Source organism: Carettochelys insculpta, chromosome 28 (genome assembly GCF_033958435.1).
Source record: "Carettochelys insculpta isolate YL-2023 chromosome 28, ASM3395843v1, whole genome shotgun sequence".
Classification (NCBI taxonomy): domain Eukaryota; kingdom Metazoa; phylum Chordata; order Testudines; family Carettochelyidae; genus Carettochelys; species Carettochelys insculpta.
The window spans coordinates 7874957-7896368 of NC_134164.1; the positions used below are offsets into that span (position 1 = coordinate 7874957).

Genomic DNA, 21412 nt, shown 5'->3' on the forward strand with positions numbered 1-21412 from the left:
GTTGGGGGTAGGAAGTGAGGGGTGGGGGTAGGAGGGGGCAGGTCGCTGGGGAGGGGCTGTGGGGGACAGGGAGGAGCAGGTAGCTGAGGTTGGGGGTAGGAAGTGAGGGCTGGGGGAGAGGTTGTGTGGGTAGGAGGGGGCAGGTGGCTCAGGGAGGGGCAGGTAGCTGAGGTTGGGGGTAGGAAGTGAGGGCTGGGGGAGAGGTTGTGTGGGTAGGAGGGGGCAGGTGGCTCAGGGAGGGGCAGGTAGCTGAGGTTGGGGGTAGGAAGTGAGGGCTGGGGGAGAGGTTGTGGGGGTAGGAGGGGGCAGGTCGCTGGGGAGGGGCTGTGGGGGACAGGGAGGGGCAGGTAGCTGAGGTTGGGGGTAGGAAGTGAGGGCTGGGGGAGAGGTTGTGTGGGTAGGAGGGGGCAGGTGGCTCAGGGAGGGGCAGGTAGCTGAGGTTGGGGGTAGGAAGTGAGGGGTGGGGGTAGGAGGGGGCAGGTCGCTGGGGAGGGGCTGTGGGGGACAGGGAGGGGCAGGTAGCTGAGGTTGGGGGTAGGAAGTGAGGGCTGGGGGAGAGGTTGTGTGGGTAGGAGGGGGCAGGTGGCTCAGGGAGGGGCGGGTGGGAGCAGGTGGCAGAGGTTGACGGGTGGGCGGGGCTCTGGGGGGGCGGGGCGGCGAAGGCAGCTGTGGGGGCGGGGCACGTGCTAAGTCACTGGCCGCTCGCCCTCTGTTGGGTAACAAGGGGCGGGGTTGTTACCGAGGGCCGCCCCTCTGGCCCCGCCCCCCCAGCCCAGGCCCGTCCTCCAGGACGCGACGCTCCGCCCCCTCCCTTCTTGGGGCGCGCGTTCCCTCCGGAGCCGGCCGGCGCTGGCGGGCCTCGCGCATGCCCTTTGAGACAGGTGGGAGGGCTGGTGGCGACTTCGAGTTGGCGCATGCGCAGAGGGGAGGAGGCCGCTTAGTAGCGTGTACGGCCGCTGTCCGCCTGCGCGCGCGCGCGCGGGCTGCTGCTGCTGCTGCTCCTCCTGCTCCCTCTGGCGGCGCCCCAGGGCCCGGCCGCTCTCCCGGCGAAGGTTCCGGAGCCTGCGCTCGCGCCCGCGGCCCTCGTCTCCGCTCGGGCGCGCGCTCTCCTGTCACTCTCTCCCCCCTCCTCCCGGCTTCGTTGCGCGTCTCCAGCGAGCTCCCCCTGCAGCAGCCGCCGCGGCAGGTAAGCGCCCGGGACTCCCCACCCCAATGCAAACCCCGCCCGGGAGAGCGGGGGCACCTGCGGCCCTCGGGGCAGGGCACAGGTGCATGCGAGGGGGTCCGTGCAATGCATTGCAATGCAAAGGTTTTTGCAGGGAAGGGGGCATTGCATGCAATGCAGCGGCTTTGGGGCTGGGGGTGTGCGTGCGCGCGTGCAGTGCGAGGGTTTTGGATTGGGGGCAGGCAGGCAGGGAGCGTGCAGTGGACTGGCTTTGGGGGAGGACGGGGGCTACCATGCGCTTTCTGCATTACTTGCTTTGCATTCACTGTCGTGAAAAAGAGGGACCCTCCCTGTGCAGAATTCTATATTTTTAAATTTGAACAATACACCTGCCTTTCTACTTGCTGCATATGAGATTCGCGGTCCCTGCTGCCTCCGAAAAAAAAACCCCAGCGCCGCCTATTTTTTAAAAAAAAATATCTATTGCCTCTCTTTCTAGTGGTGGTGCTTTTCTGTTTTACCTGCTTCCTAATCTCTCCCTCCGGTATTCAGTGGAGACTTTGCAATGTAAAATGGGGTAGGGGTAGGGGTGTGTCTCGGCTGGAGCCTGAAGGGTGGGTTTTGTGGCATGAGGTTTTGTGTTAGTGTGTCGGTTGCTTGGGTGTTAAAACTCAGCTGCTCAGTTATTTGGGGATAAACGTGTGTAATGGCTTGGTTTTTTAAACTGAAGAGTGATTTTTTTTCTTCCCTTAAAAGCCAGTTTTTTATTTCATATAATTTGCATGGAATGGTAGAGATGCTTTATTCCCATCCTGCTGCAAGTAGCAACCATAATTGCTGATCTAGGGTTGCAGGTGCATTTTTATCCTTTCCCCTATCCCTTTACACTTTCTCTGCGTTTCTCCCCCCTTCGCCTTTCCCATTCCTGCTGCCAGCTTTGGTTTCCTGTTTGGGAGACTGCTTTTGATTGTGGGGGTGAAGGCAAATGATAGGTTGTCTGTGGGTACTGCAGTAGGTGTGGATCTGGCGAGAGAAAGGGTGGGCTTTTTTCCTTTTCACATCTGAGGTGCCATATTTTGCAGTTCATCATATTGTCAATATTACAGAAAAGATTCTGTCTAAAAATTACCTTTTAGTTCTTAAAATGACATTCTATGCATGGTCACTCCCATTTAATCATAAAATGACAGAAGGAAAGAGCTATTTGGGTCATGTAGTCTGAGTTATGCGGCTTTGTTACAATTATGTGTATTATGTGATCTGTACGTTTGTAATTCTGAAATCTTGGTGTTCTCTGGAGAATGGGGGAAAATATACCTTACCGTCCCCATGTATTTTAAGTATCTTGAGTCACCTTATGTGATGTAATAACGTTAGTGACAGCCATGCTTGGGAACACAATAAAGAAATCCCTTCTAGAGATTGTACTTCTTTCTGCTTTCTTCTGGAGACAGACACATTAGCCTCATTAGGGTTTTCTGCATAATTATTTTGTGTCTGTATAGGCGTTTTCTTTGGAGCTGTCTGAAATAAGTCTTGTAAAAATCTGAGTATGTTACATGGATCTGGTCACGCCCCTGCTCTGGCAGCACATATGGAGGTATAATACAATTCTCATTGATTGGATGAAGACTCTGGTATAGCCTGATAGTTAAGGTGGGTAAAAAAAAAAAAAAAAAAAAAAACCTTTTGTCTGCCAGGCTTTGCATTTTTAGCTTTTAGAAAGGGAATTTCTGTAGCATACTGAAATTGACGTGTCTCCTTTATTACCTATTTAACTTTAACTCTGCAAAATCCTTCTGATCGTTCAGAGTGCACAGAATTAACACTAGACAAGGGCATGATTACTCTTCATTTCCGGACATTGTGCCACACAAGGTGGTTTTCCTTCACCCACTGAGCATCCCCCTGTATTGAATTTTCTGCGCACAAACAGGAAAACCCTTGACTGAGAGAGGCACCAACATTATTGTTGTAGATATGTGTTTCACCTAGTCTGGAACCGGTAAGATGGTTCTGCTTTTAATGAGTTTGGTTGTGATTGTATTCAGCTTCCTAACACAGGGAGTGGGGGAGTGCCTGGGAGGGTTGAGGAGGGAAAAAGCATTTTTTCTAGATACATTAGTTGCATTAAAAATACACTGGTTCTATATTTCCTCTCTAGGAGGGCAGCTGCTGTTGTTCCAAAGGAGTTTTCTCCTTCCATTTTCTTGTAGTAACTCTGTGTGGGGCACAACTCCATTTGCAACCAAGATTCTTCATTCGTTATGAACTGGCTAGGAGCATATGCCATAAGATGGAGCTAAGCTGTCTTTACTCTAGCAATATTTATGGACCACACTTTCATAGGTGTTTTGACTTATCTACCTGTTTCCAGATCTGAACAAGTGGGTCTGCCCCATGAAAGCTCATGACTTAACAAATTATTTTGTTAGTCTTTGAAGTGCTACTTGATTGCTGTATGGTTTTAGGTTAGAGACCAACACGGCTACCTCTCTGTTACTGTGCAGTATGAGTTTGATCGTTAAATGACTGAATGAAAAACTCACTAAAGAGACTTACTTTGTTCCATTTAAAAGGACACTATCAGTTTGAAAAACGAAGCTCAGAATCTTAAGTCCATGTTACTTTTCACTACACAGTGGTACTCCTTGTAGTCATTCTCATGGTGTGTACTGAAAATGGACTTGTCAGTTTCGCTTCTGTTTATGGCCATCTTCATGTTTTTGAATTCTAAGTGTTGCAATAACCATGGGAGGAATGTTAAAAATTCATGGTAACACTTTGTAAAATCTTTACCTCTCCCCATCAAATCTGTATGTAGGGACAAATTTGAGTTGGCAGTTCAATTTTGTGTACGTTACATGGAGTTTTTCTAGATGAACTATGGGACAGATGGGAAGGTAATCCATGCTATTTACAGAAAGAAAGGTTGGGCTTTCATGCTTGTCCTTGGTGGATTAGTGATGCATGAAAGATGGTCTTTGGAAAGAAAGGTACATGTGAAGGTGGCTTTTGCAATTCCTCCTGTACAAGGGTCAATGATTTCTTGTTCCCTAGCTGCAGCATAGGTGGTTTTCACCCTTTTTGAACTGCCTTTGTCATCTTACTCTTAAATTAGTTTAACCTTCAGAGTTTAAATTTAGATGGGACACAATGTTTCTTTGTTGTGTGCTGAGTCCACAATAGGCTGTCCAGATATACAGTGACCATAGCTGACAAAAGTTCCACCTTTCTGTAAGGTATGAATTGTCACGTGGCCAGGCTCCTCAGTTCCCAAGAGGCTGGGGCTGTGTCTACACTAGCCAAAAACTTCGAAATGGCCATGCAAATGGCCATTTTGAAGTTTACTAATGAAGCGCTGAAATACATATTCAGCGCTTCATTAGCATGCGGGTGGCCGCGGCACTTCAAAGTTGACGTGGCTTGCTGCCATGCGGCTCATCCAGACGGGGCTCCTTTTCAAAAGGACCCTGCCTACTTTGAAGTCCCCTTATTCCCATCTGCTCATAGGAATAAGGGGACTTCGAAGTAGCTGGGGTCCTTTCGAAAAGGAGCCCTGTCTGTACGAGCCGTGTGGCGGCGAGCCACGTCAAGTTCGAAGTGCTGCGACCGCCCGCATGCTAATGAGGCGCTGAATATGTATCCCAGCACTTTATTAGTAAACTTCGAAATGGCTATTTGCATGGCCATTTCGAAGTTTTTGGCTAGTATAGACGTAGCCTGGGAGATTTAGAGTTCGTTCTCTTCAGTTAAGGAGTGAAGAGTGGCTTGCACACTGGATATAATATCTATACTAGGAGCAGGGTATCTGATACTAAAGGGCTGCTCCTTCTTTCAGACAAAGGCATAACAAAACTCTGGCTGGAAATTAAAGTTAGATTAGAAACCGTAAGGGCAGCTAATCCTTGGGATAGTTTGTGTTTTGAGGCCCTTTTTAAATCAGTACTGAATGTCATAAAAGAGAACAGTCCTATAGCACCTTAAAGACTAACAATGTTATTTACTGGGGATGAGCTTTCATGGGGAAGAGGCAATTTAGTTCAACCAACAGTTAGTGGGCTGTATGTGGGAATTTCTGGTTGTTAATCTACAGCCTTGACAATGAATGAAGTCAGACGCACCCTTAACATTAATAATACAGAAGCAGGCGTGGTCATTGTCCCCAGAGGATTTACAGCCCAAGACTTTTACCTGTGCTAGAAAAAAACAGAATCCTTAATTCTCAGTGGGTGTAGCACCACTCGCGGTAGCAGGCGTGAAGACTGTTGTGTCAACAGGGCTCTGATATTTATACCACGACATCCTCAAACCTCAATCAGAAGTGGATTAATGAGAGTGATAGGAAAATGATCCTTTCTTTACTGCTTCCATAGAAGTGGAAGGGACCTCAAGAGGTCATTAAGTCCAGCCCTAACAGGGCCTATCACCATCCTGGATGGATTTTTTTTTTTTTTTTTTTCCTAAATCAAACCTGCCCCATACTGTAGAAAGGCCCCTGTCAGGGATTGAGCTCACAACCCTGCATTTACAAGGCCAGTGCGCTAACCACTGAGCTATCCCTCCCGCTTACTACTGTCTTGGAGCAGTTCCCAGTTTCCTTAGCATGGGTGCTGCATAAATGTGCAATATTTGTCATTATCTTGTGGGATTCCCCTAGGAGCCCCAGTTACGGACCAGCCACACTGTTGTTCGTTGTTGTACCAACACAGAATAAAAAGAAGCGCTTACTCTCAAAGCAGTAGTTCTGGTAGCATCATCCCTTTTGGTCATAGACCAAGTTTTTGAGTTAGCAAAGATTAGTTTAAAAAGTGAAGCATGAAATAGCAATCTGGAGAGTAATGACACATGGGAAAAAATAACCCTCCTCTGAATTATTTTAATTTTATTTGCAGGAAATCTTTTGCAGTGGAGAGTTTAAGGATATATCAAAATGTAGTATGGGAAGCCCTCCAGTAATGCAGGGAAGCAAGAATATAGCCAGGTGAAATGCCGTGGGTAGTGATGAAATGTCCTGAACTTTTTGATTTTATGACCAACAGCAATCGCATTTTCTCTATGTTGAAATACATAATAGGGCTCTGGAATCTTGTGGCGGAGCTGCTGGGAATTTGTGTTCGATGCCTCTGTCGACCCAGCCCTGTTTCCATCCCTCCCCAGTTGTGCTGCTAATTTATAACTTATGGGGAGAGGATGAAAGAAGAGGCTTTTGAAGGCTGCCTGAGTCCTGTGCTTTCGTGAAAGCCATGTGTCTCCTGCAAATGCGTTTGGTCCATGTCCCTTTCAGGCTGACTCTTCCCATGGCTAGGACACGAGGTTGGTGGTGGAGAGGATGTTTGTTGCCTGCAATTGTGTTGTCGTGTAGTACCTGCGACTTGCCTTGACCCTCCTGGCTGAGGGCAGTTGGTTGCCGGGATGTGTGAGTGTGTGGCACTCAGCTCTGTGTTGGCTGGATATGCTTTCCTTGTGACTGGGCTTTGTAGATGTTTTCAAGAGGGTGTTCTCAGTCTCTTCTGCCTGCTGGTATGTTACTTGCACTAAATCCACATTATCATTACCCCCAAAGAGAGAACAGCCGGTCTCCTCGCTCAACCCAGGGTACTACCTCCGAGGCCCAAAGCAAAAGAGTTGTGTAGCACTTTAAAGACTAACAAAATTTACTAGGTGATGTGCTTTCATTCGGAGGCTCAGGTTAGTTTCTCTGTCTCCTTAGGTACCTTCTACCTTATTCCATCCCACCTTCTGGCAAATACGTATTGATCAGACCATACTGTTCCCTGTTTGAGTGTGTAAATGCAAGTTTGGCATTTCTACAGTGCTTATGTTCCCAAGCAATTCAACTTCAGCTATTTTTGGATGGGTGATACCCTGGCTTCCACTTCTGCTGTGGCTTTTGGGAAGGGGAAGTGGGTATGGAGCCTCTTGGCTTGTCATGAGGTTTGCTGTCGGGTTAGAAATGAATAAAATAGCTTGCTGCCCTGGAGGCTCCTGTAAGCTGATCCAGGGAACTAGCCTTGTTCCCACTGAGATGAGTTTGGAGCTGGCTTAGGTCAGCTGCTTCTGTCTCTCCTTCCTGCCCTTTGACACATCCCAGTCTTCACTTTGTGTTGACAAAACCAGTTTCACCCATCCTGTTTTTCCTGAGACTGTCCCTTATTTGAGCTGTCTTACGGGCACCCTGACTTATTTAAGCAAATGGGCTAATTGTCCCGTATTTTGTGGGATCCTGTTCTCTGGCACCGGGTGTCTCCTGCTGATAGGGTGCCCTTCCACTGGGTGGCTGCCCCATTCCCTGGCAACCCACAGAGGCAGCCCTCACTGCTGGTGAGCTCTGCCATGGGGAAGCCTCTTCTTTCCCTGGCTCCCCTCTGCTGGGAGGTTGTGGAGCTCCCATCCTCCACTCCCCCTCATCAGGAGGCTGCAGAGCCCCCATCTCAGCTGCCCTCATTGCTGAGGAGCCCTGACATGAACCAGCAGCCCCCCATCCCTGGAGGCCACTGTCCTGCATTTGCCATAAGGTCACCCTGGTCCTAGCTGTCTTGGAAGACTATCATAGTATTCTATGGCTCTTGGCAACCTTGTTTTGTGCTCTGGTTTAACTTGGTGACTTTCATGACTTCAGATGCATTTGGTACTTTGTAGTACCCTAGAGGAGAGCAAATTGCTAAGCTACAGTAATTAAATCCACCCTTAGAAGCCTGGCCTTCCTTGAGGATTGCTGTCTGCTGGTGCAATTAGAAGTGTCATTAGTGGAGTGGGGGAGGAGCTGCTATTTAAAACGTTGTTGAGCTGGGTTATGCGTTGCTGTCGTCACAGGCCTGGTTTGTACTTTCTTCTGAAAGCCTGTATTCGTTGACAGTAACGTTAGAGTAACACATCCTCAGGGGTCTTCCAGCGACACATAACTATGACTATGTTGCCTGATGGCATATAGTGTGCGTGTGTAAGTATGTGTTTGGCGTCCCTATTTGTTACTCTATTGAACGACTGCTAAGAAACACCCAGGGCCAAATATCAGAACAAAATCTCCTTTCATGTACTAATGGCTGAAAATTAGATCACCAGGAATGAGTGAAGTGATTAGAAAAATACGCTTGAGGCCCTTTCCCCTGTTCTTTCTCACCCCTCCCCTGTTTAAATACAATCTGGCGATTGTAGGTTCATCTCTCTCTTGGTCAGAATACATTTATTTGAACATTAGTTTCACAAACTGGTTCCTTGAGTGGGCTCGGCCACAACCCTCAGAGATGTTTGAAGAGCTGTTAGTTCTAGCTGTGACAAAAAACGGGTGCTGGTTTTTTCCCATTGGATCACTAGTGTAATGGGCTTTGCATGACTTCTGTGCTGGACTGTTTTTATCTAATGTATTGTAAGGGTAGGGAGTCCTTGGGGAAGGGCTGCTTGTTTTCATAAATTTGGCACAATACAGTAAACCCCCAAGGTACTCGCAGTGTCTTGGATTAACGCGACTGCCACCCCCGACAGCAGCGGTTTCCTGCTCCTGTCAGTGGTGACAGGAAGAGTCAGGCTGCTGCCCTTGATGGGAGCAATTTCGTGGTCCCGGGAGTGGCAGAGAGCTGTGAACCTGGCGACAGCCTGGCTTCTGGCTCCCTCCCTTTGCAGAGCTGAGAAACTGACCAGGGCAGCAGTCTCGGTCAGTTTCCTGGCTACAAGGAGTGGAGGGGAGAGAGGAGCCAGGCTCCAGCCTGTTCCCTGGCTGGAGCCACCACATTGATCAAGGCTGCTGCCCTGGTCAGCTCCCCAGCTCAGCAAGAGGAGAGAAGCTGAGAGCCAGGCTGCTGCTTGGTTCCAGGTCCCATAAGTGGCAGGGAGACGGGGACCAGGCTGCCCCCTGTTTCCCGGCTCCTGCAAGGCTGGTTCCTGTCTCCCTCTGCTCCCCCCACCTCACAACTTGTGCAAAAATTTGAGTTATGTGGGGGTTGCAGGAATGCAGCCCCCATGTAACTCGAGGGTTTACTGTATGTGTATGTACATGGCGGAGGGGGTGCCTAATGTTGTACCAGATCTCTAATTGCTATTTGTGATATAAAACATACAGACCTAAAGACCATCTGTGTTCCCATGGCTCTGTATGTGGCAGATTTATTTTTTTCACCTGATATAGCCACGTGTTGAAACGTGGACTAATGCAGAGTTTCCCAACCTTTACCCCTTTTTTTAAAAAAAAAAAACAAAGTACTCCCAGCCTTCTCTTATGTACCCCTAAGTGTGTGAGTACCACTGGTTAAGCAATATGGTCCTAAGGTAATCTGAGGTCTTGAAACAAGTGTCGCTCAACCTTTCTAGATGACTGTCCCCTTTCAGGAGTCAGATTTGTTTTGCCTCTCACCAAGCTACATCTCACTTAAAAACTACTTATAAAAATGTGCAAAAATATCACAGGAGACGACTACTGCGAACTTGATGACTCCCTACCTTTTTATTTCCAAATAAATGAATTGGAATAGAAATATCACTACTTCCATTTTCGTGTAAGGCACACGAAGCAATAGAAACAAGTCATTGTCTGAATGAACTTTTAGACTGTACTGACTTTATTAGTGTTTTTTATGTAGCCTGTTTGTAAAGCTAGCAGATATCTAGATGAGTTGATGCACCTCATGGTGTACCCCCAAGGGTACCCATACCCCTAGTCGAGAAGCACTGGGCTAGTGAAAGTATTAAAGCTCTGCAGGTGTATGACACGTTGCCATTCAAAAAGCTTGAGGCTCTTCCTCTCTCTTTAAACTGTTTTGCATTTAGTTTAGCGCAGTGGAAACACACTGGGCAAGGTAATCTTGTACAGTCAGTTTCACTTAGTGCTGTGCTGTAACATTAAGGCTGACATCCTGCAGGGGAATGTTTAAATCCCAACAACTTGGTGGTTCTGTTTTAATGACAATCCCCAAAGCATGAAAGTGTTGTTTAAGCTTGTAATTCACCTCTTCTGTCTTTCTCCACCCCAGCTTGGGTGGGCCGGATGTCTCGGAGATTTTGACCTCTCTACTGTAGACTGGAAGTTTGGAGCAGAGCCTACTGTCATTGCTGGGCAGAAGTTTCCTCACTGGGGCTTAGTTAAGCCTTTCTGAATCCTTCCAGTAGTTCCATCTGGCTTCTACATTCTCAAAGTATCATTCGGTACTCCACAGCTGAATTCCTAGGAGGAGAGCTGCTTTTCTTCTTTCAGCTCATCCAAGATTGCTCTCTGCCACAGTTCAACATTGGAAATAATTTGATTTGGGGGCGGAGCAAGTAGGGAGTGGAGAGAGAGTCACTTGGTTTCAACAGAGTCCCTGTCCATTTCCAAAGATGCTGCTGTTTTTCCAGCAAGTGTTGAGATGCTGCATCTCTTCCAGGAAAATATGACTGGGGTCCTTTTTTTTTTTTTTTTTTTCTTTTAAACGAAGACTTAATGTTGGAACTGAGCTATCTACAGAAGAGCGCCCCCCAGCTTCTTAAATGGAACTTTTCCACTTCTGTGGTGTGGGTAAAAGGGAATCTGAGAAACTGGCTTTAGGTGTCTCCTTCAAGATCCAGAGGTCAGTGGAAAACCAGACATAGAGCCCCAAATTTGCAACATGTACACATTTTTTATTGGCAACTGTACTTGTCAGTGTAGACTTTGGCCTGCCATAGTAGCATGCCACATGGCTCTGGTGGCCAGGGGAAATCAAGAGAAAGGGACAACTGCAGAAGTCACTCATCCTGGTTTGTTAGTCCTTCTAAAATGATGCAGAGATGGCTCCCTCCCGTCTGTTAAAAGCAAAGCCCAAGAGCAGAGTTGAGATGAAGAAATCTGTGGCATGGCAGAACATAGGAGTAACATGCCACTTGGGGAGTCGTTCCTAGAAGCACTGTTCTTCTTGGTCATACTCGTCAGCAGCCTTCTGGCCCTTCAGACTGGCTTGTTCCATGTGTGGAATATGTAGCCGGGAGAATCTACAAGACCAAGCTGCAATTCATTTCTGGTTCCTTAAACAATAACCAATGGCTGTGCTGCTCAAAGGCATGGTTTTTCAGCATGAATGCTCCTGTCCCTTGTAAACCCTCTTTCCTAATTATTGCAGGATATGCTACAGAGTATATCAGTGTTCCCTGGAAGCTGAGTGTATGGGCGGCCACCTAGGAGAGATTCAAATGCCACCCAGCTGCTCAGCAGAACAGCCACAGCGTGTGTTTCTACGGGTGGTGCACACCTGTGCATGCCTTGATGCACGTAACAAGTTATTCTGCACAAGGATGTAAAAAATTAGAGGAAACTCTGCTCTCTACCCTAAGAAGATACGTGTGAAGATGTGCGGAAACAGAGAACTATAGTGAGAGGCTAATGGGGAAGTTATTGGGCCCAGGTCAAAAAAAGTTCAACTCTGGTCTATAATAAGGACTGTTTAAGGTGGTGATGGAGATCACTCGTTTCCGAGTATGACCATCTTCCATGGGAACTGTGGGTCCTCGGGAAGGCTGGTAAGGCCAATCCTTGAACCGCAAGTTCCATTACGGTGAGGACAGATGTATCTAGGTATGACGAGGTGTTGATCATGACTGAAGGCTGGTCTCTCCTTCCTCTCGCACCTCTTGTCCTCCTTAGCTTGTTGGTGGGCAAGTTGGTTTCCCAGAACTGGAAGATACGTGTGTGGGACTTCTTTTCAAGTGAGGAGACTGATGCCCAGCCACTGCCATACTGTCCTTGACAGACAGAGGGTTTGAAACTAATGGCATGAACACCCCAATGAACTGGAAATCCTCTCTCTCAGCTGCAGCCTTCATCCACCTTCCCAGCCATTATGGAACAATGCACAACAGTTATGCCTCCATTGTGCAGTTATCCTCCATCTGCTTTGCCATCAAAGATTTTTCAGTCGCACTTTGTCCGGAACCTTGCTTGTGACTGTTCTACCATGGTAACCCTAAGGGAGTACATGACTCCAGGCAATGCTGCTGTCAAGGTCATTTGAAACACAGAAACCTCTCCACCACTACAAGCTGGTGGAGAGGTGTTTAGGGTAAGAATTTGCATATAACATGTTTCTTAGGCTACACCTACACTGACTATGGAAGACCAACCACTTAGGTTCGATCTTCTGGGACACCGTTTTACGTGTGTGTGAAATAGTGTGTTCCAGGGTCAATGATGACCCCAGACCTCCTCGCGAACTGTGAGGATTAAAGAAGGTCAACGGGAGGAGCGAGCCTATCGACCTTCAGCCGTGAAGACAGCTGCCGAAGTTGACGGCTGCAAAATCAATTTTTGGCACATAATTGGCATACCAAAAATGGCATAGCAGCTGTCGACCTTATGGGTAAGTGTAGACACAGCCTTCATGTGTTAGAATTAGCTGGCAGTTTTTTGTTTATTTTAACTTGGTAACTTTGATCTGTCTGTTTTCACTCACACCCACTTAAATCTTACTTAATAAAAACACTTTATCAAGTCCAGTATAAATAATTGTTACCTTGGAGGAGACAACCAATGTGCTTATCTCTTTCATTGATACAGGGTGCAAACATCTTTGAGCCTTTTCTGTGTAAAACTTTTACACAGAGTAAGACAGATATATTTGGGGGCTCTGTTCCTCGGAGTTGTCACAGGCCTTAGAGCTGAGCTGTTTCAGCATCCGTGTTATTTCCCCATCTCCCACCCATCCCCACAACCCTGGAGAGAGAAATACAAACTCTGTGTGTTGGCTCAGGGAGACCAGAGCTTCTGGCCTAGCAGAAAGCAGTATGGTGAGGAGCTCCAGAGGGCAGGAAGGAGGGCTTAATGGCTTGATCACCACATGGGCGACAACCCCAAGGGGACATCGGCGATCCAACCCGTCACATATCCTAAACCTGTTCCTGTTTCAGTTTATCTTTCTTGAACATGAGTGATCAGCACTGTGCAGTGTTCCAAGTGAGCTCTTACCAATGCCTTGTACAGCAGCATTAAGACTTCATGATCTCCATGACACATCCCAGAATCACATTTACCTTTTTCACAGCCACATCGTATTAGTGGCTCAGTCGTCTTGTATCACGCCACGCACCCAGGCCTTCCACTTTCTCTGTTACTTCCACCGATGAGTCCCCACCTTGTAGCAAAGTTCTTTAGATCGTAAGTACTTGATTTTACATTTGCTACTGTTAAACAACTACTACTACTACTGTTAAATTTCATTTCTGTCTCTCCTGTCTTCAAGGTTGTCCAGGTCTTTGTGTACAGTCATCTGATCTTCTTCTGTACTGATGGTCTCTCCCAACTTGTATCCTCAGCAGATTTCATTTGTGCTCTCCTACTTTTTGTGCTGTCATCATTGATAAAAATACCGAATAAGATTGGTCCCAAGAGCTGTCTGTGAGGAACTCGGTTAATAGCCTCTCTCCAGTCTGGTAATTTACCTTTCAGCACAATGTCTCCTCCCCTTTAGAAAATTCTTTTTGTACCTTACAGTGCTTGTACTGATCCCCATCTTCCCTAATTTAAATATCAATTTCCCGTGTGACATTATTTCCAAATTGTTGAAGTTCAGATTTATTAATCTGCTGTATTTTCCTTATCTAAAAAAATTGGTTATTTTCTCAAAGAAGGAAGTCAGGTTAGTCTGGCGTGATCTATCTTTGGTAACTCCATGTTGTATTTCACCTCCTTTCACAGAGGTAAATGGTAATCTTATAACATTTTTATACTAAAACTTTACATTCTAATGAGGTCAGATTACCAAATTTATAATTGTCCTGATCACTTTGACCCTTTCTTAAACACCAGTGGGTGACATTAGTTTTTCTCCAGTCAGATAGCTCAGTGGTTTGCGCATTGGCTTGCTAAATCTAGGGTTGCAAGTTCAATCCTTGAGGAGGCTGAGAGGTTTGGGGCAAATAAATGAGAGGGGGGAAACATACATGTTGGGAATGGTGCTTGGTCCTGCCAAGAGGACAAGGGACTGGAGTCAATGACCTCCCGAGGTCCCTTCCAGTTCTAGGAAATGTATATTACACATTTTCCTGCTGTGTTTGAAACTCAAACTGTGCTGTACTCCTTTGTGCAAATGGAGCTGGCAACATGCAGGAGAAACTGACTTTCCAGTTTTCATTATCCAATATGAGAAATGCAAAGAGCAAATCAATTGCATAAATAGCGACAAGGAAATTTAAGCTTTTAAAAATTATTTCAGCTTGAAAAATGGTGGCAGCTGTCATATAGGGTAGAGAAATATATTTTTTAAAGCATCTGGTGGACAGGATTCCTTTTAAATGATACTCTTTTTCCTAGCAAAGTGGAGATGTCTTTAACAAGTGCAAAACGCACTTCTATCCTGCATGCTCAGTACCTTTTTGGCTGAGATTTAAAAGTAGAGGTCTTGGCTATTTAGGGTCTTTCAATGAATTAATTTTACTTGTATTCTGGCTGCATTCCAGACTCACTCTCATTTCTCACTGGGATTCTTCTTTGCTTCCTGACCCAAATAGCTGTGTAGTGTTATGTCCTGTTAAACAGCTAATGTTATGTCCCCTGCATTTCAGTGGTAGTTACTGACCATCTGCAAAATGTGGTTCATATACTGATACTGTATATCATGTTGAGATCTGTTGGGATGAAGTTACATAAGTTGTTGGGTTTTTCATGCAGTATAGTTCAACTAAATATGCTGTTACATCAGACAAGGAGACTTTTTTTTAAAAAAGGTTAATTGAGTCTTGGTCTTCTGTACTTGAAAGAATGTAGGTCAGGTAGAACAATTTGGGTTTGTTAAACATTGAAGTTTTACGGAAGAAAAAACAGCCATACTGGGTCAGACCAAAGGTCCAGCTAGCCCAGTATATTGTTTTTTGACAGTGGTCAATGCAAGGTGCTTCAGGGAGAATGAACAGAATTGGTAAACATCAAAAACAACAAGAAGTCCTGCGGCACCTTATAGACTAACAGATATTTTGGAGCAAAAGCTTTCGTGGGCAAAGACCCGCTTCGTTTGATGCATGAAGCGGATATTTGCCCACGAAAGCTTTTGCTCCAAAATATCTGTTAGTCTATAAGGTGCCGCAGGACTTCTTGTTGTTTTTGGAGATACAGACTAACATGGCTACCTCTCTGATACTGGTAAACATCAAGGTATCCATCCCTTGTCATTAATTCCCAACCCTGACAAACCGAAGTTAGGGACATATCCTGCCCCTCCTGGTTAATAGCCTGTCTTCCATGAATTTTAGTTCTTTTTTTGAACCGTGTTAAAGTCTTGACCTTCACAATATCCCTGTGGCAGGGAGTTCCACAGATCCTGGGTGCAGTGAATCACTGACATATTTAGCCTTGTACTGGAAAAGCCTCCATGCTGATTTCTTTTGAAATGTTCCTGTGTGATAGTCCTTTCTGTAGTAAGGGTTTATGTAACTAGCCACACGTATTGCATGTTAGTAGCAGTGTGACGTGCACCAGGCTAGGTCACATGGGAAGAAGCCACCAAAGTAACTGAGGGCAGGCAAACCTGTTCCCTTTGGGCACTGTAGCTTTCTCTGTAACTTCAGGCAGGAGCCCAGCTCTTGCTTTCACCCCTGTTGTGGAGTGGGTCTCTCTACCTCTTTCCCATTTAGACAGTGAGGAAATAGGCGTTGGGAGACCCTCCGAAAGGCAGGCCGAAATGTTGAGGGCAGGAAGGTTGTGCAGTATTCTACGGCCACTGGAAAGGAGGCTGTTGGAGAGTGGAGTGGGACAGAATTACAGTACCCATGGGCAGCTGCCCTCCCCCGGAGGAGACAGTTAAAGCACCTTGAGAGGAGGTGAGTCAGGGACGGGAGCCTGAGATGCAGCGAAGGAAAGGGAGGAACGTGAAGGGGAGAGAACCTACCACTCACTGTAGCTCTGTCTTATTGTACTGAAGTGGGAGGGTCTGAGGTGCTGTGTGGTCTGTCTTATTTTCACGTGTAAAAATACATCCTTTCCCTTCCTATCCCCATTTGAATCCTTGCTAGTGCAACAGACAGTAAGAACATCCGTCAAGAGGCTTAGTCTCTTCGTGAGAGCGGAGTCTGACATTCCCAGCACTGAGCTGCTTTGGTAGCTCTGAGGAGTTTGGCCACCCCCACCAGAATAAGGGAATCTGGGACGCAAATGCAGCTGGACGCTTTTGGAATGCCGATCAGCAACTTGTGTGCAAGCAAAATTTGTGCTTGTTTGGCTGTGAGTTTGCTTATTCTTGGGTCCTGAACAGCAGAATGATCCTGGCCGGTGACTGCTTCTTGCAGTGAGTGTGTTCTTTGTGTGGGTGTGTTTTGGAAGCAAAATAGTGACAGGTGAAATATTTAATGTGAGATGGGTTTAAAAGTCACAGGTTCCTGTATCATGAAGACTCCTCATCATATGACCGTACGGCAGAGTTAAAGGAGGAACTTAGCTTAGAAATTGCTCTTCTGTGTGTGTCTTATTTTAACCATCACAAGTTACCGAAGATTAATTCAGCTCAAGTTACAGAAACTAATATTTCTATATATCTTAATTTATTTTGTGCACGATAGCCTTCTGTCTACATTGTTTTACTTCTCCCAATTTTTATACAGTATCTCCTTCACTGAAAAGATCTTGTTTACCTCAGTAGAACAGTAGACGGCCCTTTTGTCTTTTTAAAAGGACTTTTTTAAATATGTCAGAACAAATTACTTAATTGAGGCTCTATTGGAAACATATTTTTAAGAACTCCTTAATTTTTATTTTTCTCTGTGGAGAATGTTTCTACAGTGGTAGTAATGTTGGCTCATCTTTGTGAAAGTCTGAGGTCTATGGATGAGAAGTGTTATATCTGTGCTAAGTGTTGAATTTTATTTCCTTCTGGTTCCAGATAGTGTAATGGTATGACTTAAGGGAGTTGGTGCTGCTGTAGATTTTCATACTTTCACTATGAATTTCTTTTGTGGATTTAAGAGTCTCATCTTGGAATGGAACCACAAATATGGGTTTTGTGGTTTAATAATGAGACAACTGTAGTTCACGTGCTTATCTGCTTCAGAACTTATAAAGCACCTTTGTGTGGGGGTAATGGCTCATGCAAGCTCAGAGCTGGGATACACTCATGGCCAAATTCCATCTTGGGATGTTCATGGACAGTTCTCGTTTCATCCAAGGGCAAAATTTAATTCCAAGTAGTTTTTGTCTTTTAAAGAAGTGGCATTTTTAAAACATGATTTCACCCACCATCTGAATATCCCACTGAATTACTTTGCTCGTTAGCTAGTTGCTGTTATGAAAACCTGAACTTTAATAATCTTCTCAAATCATGCGTTACGTTAGAGCTCTTGGACGCTTTCCTCTTCGTATCCTCTTTCACTTTCATACTTCACTTACAAGAGAATCCTGCATGATGATCAAGTGACATGGATCACATGTACTTTTGAATAAAAGCGCTTCCCTGATGGTGTTGATGGAGCAGTTTGAAATAGGGCACTGTTGGGAAGTCCTCGTTAGCAAGTTAATACCATAGATAAAACGGCAGCCATACCATCTTATGGCTATTCAGTGGCTTGTGTGAAATGAGTTTGTCTCATTCCATTTGTGATTTGACAGGTGGCTTCATTGTGGAAACTGCTATCACAGTTGGTTACAAAAGATCTTTATATTGGTAGGCTCAGCAGACAAGCAAAGAACTGAACTCTCTCTCCATCCCTAGAACCAGTGTCGAGCATAAAAGTAGTTCTGTAGGACTTGAAAGAGTAACAAAATTACTTAGTAGGTGTTACGGGACAAACTCACATCTGCAGGTCTAGACATACAGAATTTGCAGATCTGAAGAAGTGGGTCTGTCCCACGAAAGCTCATCACCTAATAAATCAGTTTGTTAGCCTTTAAAGTGCTACAGGACTGTTTTTGTTTTGTGAACATGCAGACTAACATGGTGATGCTCTGTGCGTATTCGCCAGTGTAAGGCAGGTTGTCTGAGTGCAGTCACTGACTCGTACTCGTGCCATATCTGTTCTGAGGATAGAATCTGGCGTCTGTTTCTTTCACTAGCACTAAATTTATTCCTTGTTTCTTACCTTGGGATCAGGGTTCACTGTAAGCTGGGGGGGGTGTAGTTTTTGGTGTGGGGGACCAATCCAAAATTTTGCTAAGTGTCAAGGGCCACACTTCTCAATGGAGGGGTGTAGGGTCAGGGATCTGCCTTGATCCATCCAGGAGACTCGGAAACCAGCCAGTGGGAGCTGAGAAATTGTGCTGAGCTACCCTGCCCACGGCAAAAAATCTCTGCTACTATTGGCTGGGGGTGAGGGAGGCATGAAACTGGCCAATGGGAGCTGAGAGATTTTGCTGGGGGAGGCAGCTGAAGCTCCCTCCCCAGCATAGGAGTTGGCCACAGGCCAGATTAAAAGGCTTGGCGGGTTGGATTTGGCCTGCTGGCTGCATCTTGCCCACCCATACTGTAAGCTGAGTGCTTGGGGACCCCCCAGGAGAGATTCAGACGCTGCCCCGATGATTAGCAGAGCGCCCACAGCCACCCACTGTGGGCAGCGTGTTTCTTTTGGTGGTGCACATCTATGCATGCCTTGGTGCATGTGACAAAATTGATTCTGCCCATGGATGGCAAAAAATTAGTGTACATTGCTTGGGAGACAAAACTCCTTGGCTATGGGCATGGGCCAGGCCTTCTCTGACACTCAGCTAAACAGTCTGCATGTGTGCTGTAACAAGTTTTGGGGGGAGGGATATCTTGGTGGTTTGAGCATTGGCCTATTAAGCCCAGGGTTGTGAGTTCAATCCTGGAGGAGGCCATTTAGGGGTCTGGGGCAAATAGATTAAAAAAAAAAATCTGTCAGGGATAGTGCTTGGTCCTGCCAGAGGGCAGGGGACTGGACTCAATGTCCTCCCAAGGCCCCTTCCAGCTCTATCAGATGTGTATCTCCACATAGAGAGAGAGGAGCCCTTTCTGAAGCTTCAAAGAATGAATTTATTCCAGCCATTGCTGACTGATGCCATGAACATTCTGACCCTGTGCACAGCATGAATGGATCCTCCGTAACCTGAGATGTGGGCAAAACAGTATTTTAAGCTGGAAGTAAGGCTCTAAAGCAGGCTGCTCTTTCATACATACAGCATGCATGACAGCAGAGCTGGATTTAGTGCTTATGGAGATGAAAATCCTTACAGAGCTTGATTGGAGCATGATTAGTTATTTTCCATGGCTATGTGAGGAAGAAGCTCTCTGGAATTCAGAGGCTTGTTTCTTTCACCAACAGAAGTTGATCAAAGAAATTTCCTCAACCACCTTGTCTTGCATTTAAAATATTTGCATCCAAGCAATATCGGAAGTATGGCTAGAAGGGAAAAGCACAGGGAAGTTCTAAATTCACTCTGACCACGTTGGCTGTTGCTTTAGTATACACTTGCATACAAAGGAGGAGACAGAACCCTGGGGACACAATTTTCATTGTCCCATCTGCAGCTAATCTACCATGCTGAATGAAATGCATGTAAAACTTGTTTGTAGCTGAGAGCCTTATTTTGCAAATACAAAACTCATGGTCAGTTTTTGTTTGTTTGTGGGTTTTTGTTTTTGTTTTTGTTTTTGTTTTTGGCAAAGGAGAAGACAATTAAAATGGACAGCTTAAAACTCAAGAAATCAGTTTGATCGAAGACCTCATTTGGCAAGTTACTTTTCAAAATTAAGCTCAGTTTGGGACACTTGCTGGGTGAGCAGTCTAACCACTCACAGCAGGGGTTTGAAAGCGAGACTTCTGGAAATTAGAGCAGGAGCCTCTACAGTTTGAGTTAAGTGCCAGCTGCCTCTCAGCTAAAGCTAATCATTCTCTCTCTGTAAGTGCTCTAGGTGCCGCTACATGGGACAATGAACCACACCCTGTGTGGGTTACAACAGCACGTATGGCTTCAGACGTCTTCGTGTTCGTAATCTGTAACCTGTGTTTTTCCAACTCATTGACATTCCATGTACTTAGGCAGCCACATTGGAAGTCTTATTTCTTCTTTATACCTCCTGTGCTTTTTTTCTAACAAACTGATAAATATTTGACTGTTAATCGCCCAAGATTAGCCCTTGTGTATGCTCCACAACATTTGTCTATGGAACGCAGTTGTTGTGTGTGTAATATTAAGAATAACCTCCTTTTTTTTTTTAACCACTTTAGAATCATGGAATCCTAGGGCTGGAAGGGACCTCAGGAGGTCCTAGGCTGTGGCCACCCTTGGCCAGAATTTCAAAATGGCCATGCTAATGGCCAGATCAGAGGATACTAATGAGGTACTGAAATGAATACTCAGCACCTCATTAGTGTACTGCCAGCTCGGCTACATGGGGGTCCTTTACGAAAGGGCCCCACACATTTCAAAACCCCCTTATTCTTGTCAGCTGAGGGTAGCCACACCCATGGAGTCCAGCCTCCTGCCCAAACCAGGACCAACCAACTAAATCGTCCTGGCCAGGACTTTGTCAAGCCAGGACTTAAAAACCTCTAGGGATGGACAGTCCACCACGTCTCTGGGTAATGCATTCTAGTGCTTCACAGCTCTCCTGGTGAAATAGTTTTTCCTAATATCCAACGTACACCTCTCCCACTGTAACTTGGGACCATTGCTCCTTGTTCTGCCATCTGTCATTACTGAGAACAGCCCTCTCCATCCTCTTTAGAGCCCCCGCCTTCAGGAAGTTGAGGGCTGCTATCAAATCACATCACAGGCTCCTCTTCTGCAAACTAAATAAGCCCAGATCCCTCAACTTCTTCTCATAGGTCATGTGCTCCAGCCCCATAATAATTTTTGTTGCTCTCCGTTAGACACACTCCAGTGCATCCAGATCCTTTCTATACTGGGGAGGGCCCCAGAACTGGACGTGATGCTCCAGATGTGGCCTGACCAGGGCCAAATACATGGGAATAATCACTTCTTTAGATCTGGAAATGCTGGAAAGAATGTTGATGTAAACTGCCAAGTGTGATTTCAGTTCACTCAAATCACAAATCAATACTGGACAATTAAATGCTGCAGAAAAGGAACAGCTTCACATCCCAGGTACTTAATTTGAGTAAGATGCTGAGTCAATATTGGGGCTTTACTGCACTGTAAGTTTCTGGCTCAGGTGTATGTGAGGGGGGACTTACGATTGTCATTTAAACAAATGTGTTGCAACGGCAGGAAAAAAAGTTGTCTAAAAATTGTAGATACTGGAGATACTTACAATTTTTTTTGAAAAAGAGGTGCTTGATTAAAAAATGTTGAGAAGCACTGAGTTAGACTAAGCCTTTGTGGTGGATATAAGGCTGCTATACTACAGGTTG

At 45.9% G+C, this 21412-nt stretch overlaps 1 protein-coding gene across 11 annotated transcripts in view; it reads left to right on the forward strand.

Moving 5' to 3' along the window:
* The first annotated feature begins 1052 nt into the window (after positions 1-1052).
* Positions 1053-21412, forward strand: part of MAPT (microtubule associated protein tau) — a 91616-nt gene continuing 71256 nt past the window's right edge. For all 11 annotated transcript variants that reach the window (XR_012642690.1, XR_012642691.1, XM_074978808.1 and 8 more), the window contains exon 1: positions 1053-1186. The gene's annotated coding sequence lies outside the window, so the exon portion shown is untranslated. The remainder of the gene's footprint in view (positions 1187-21412) is intronic.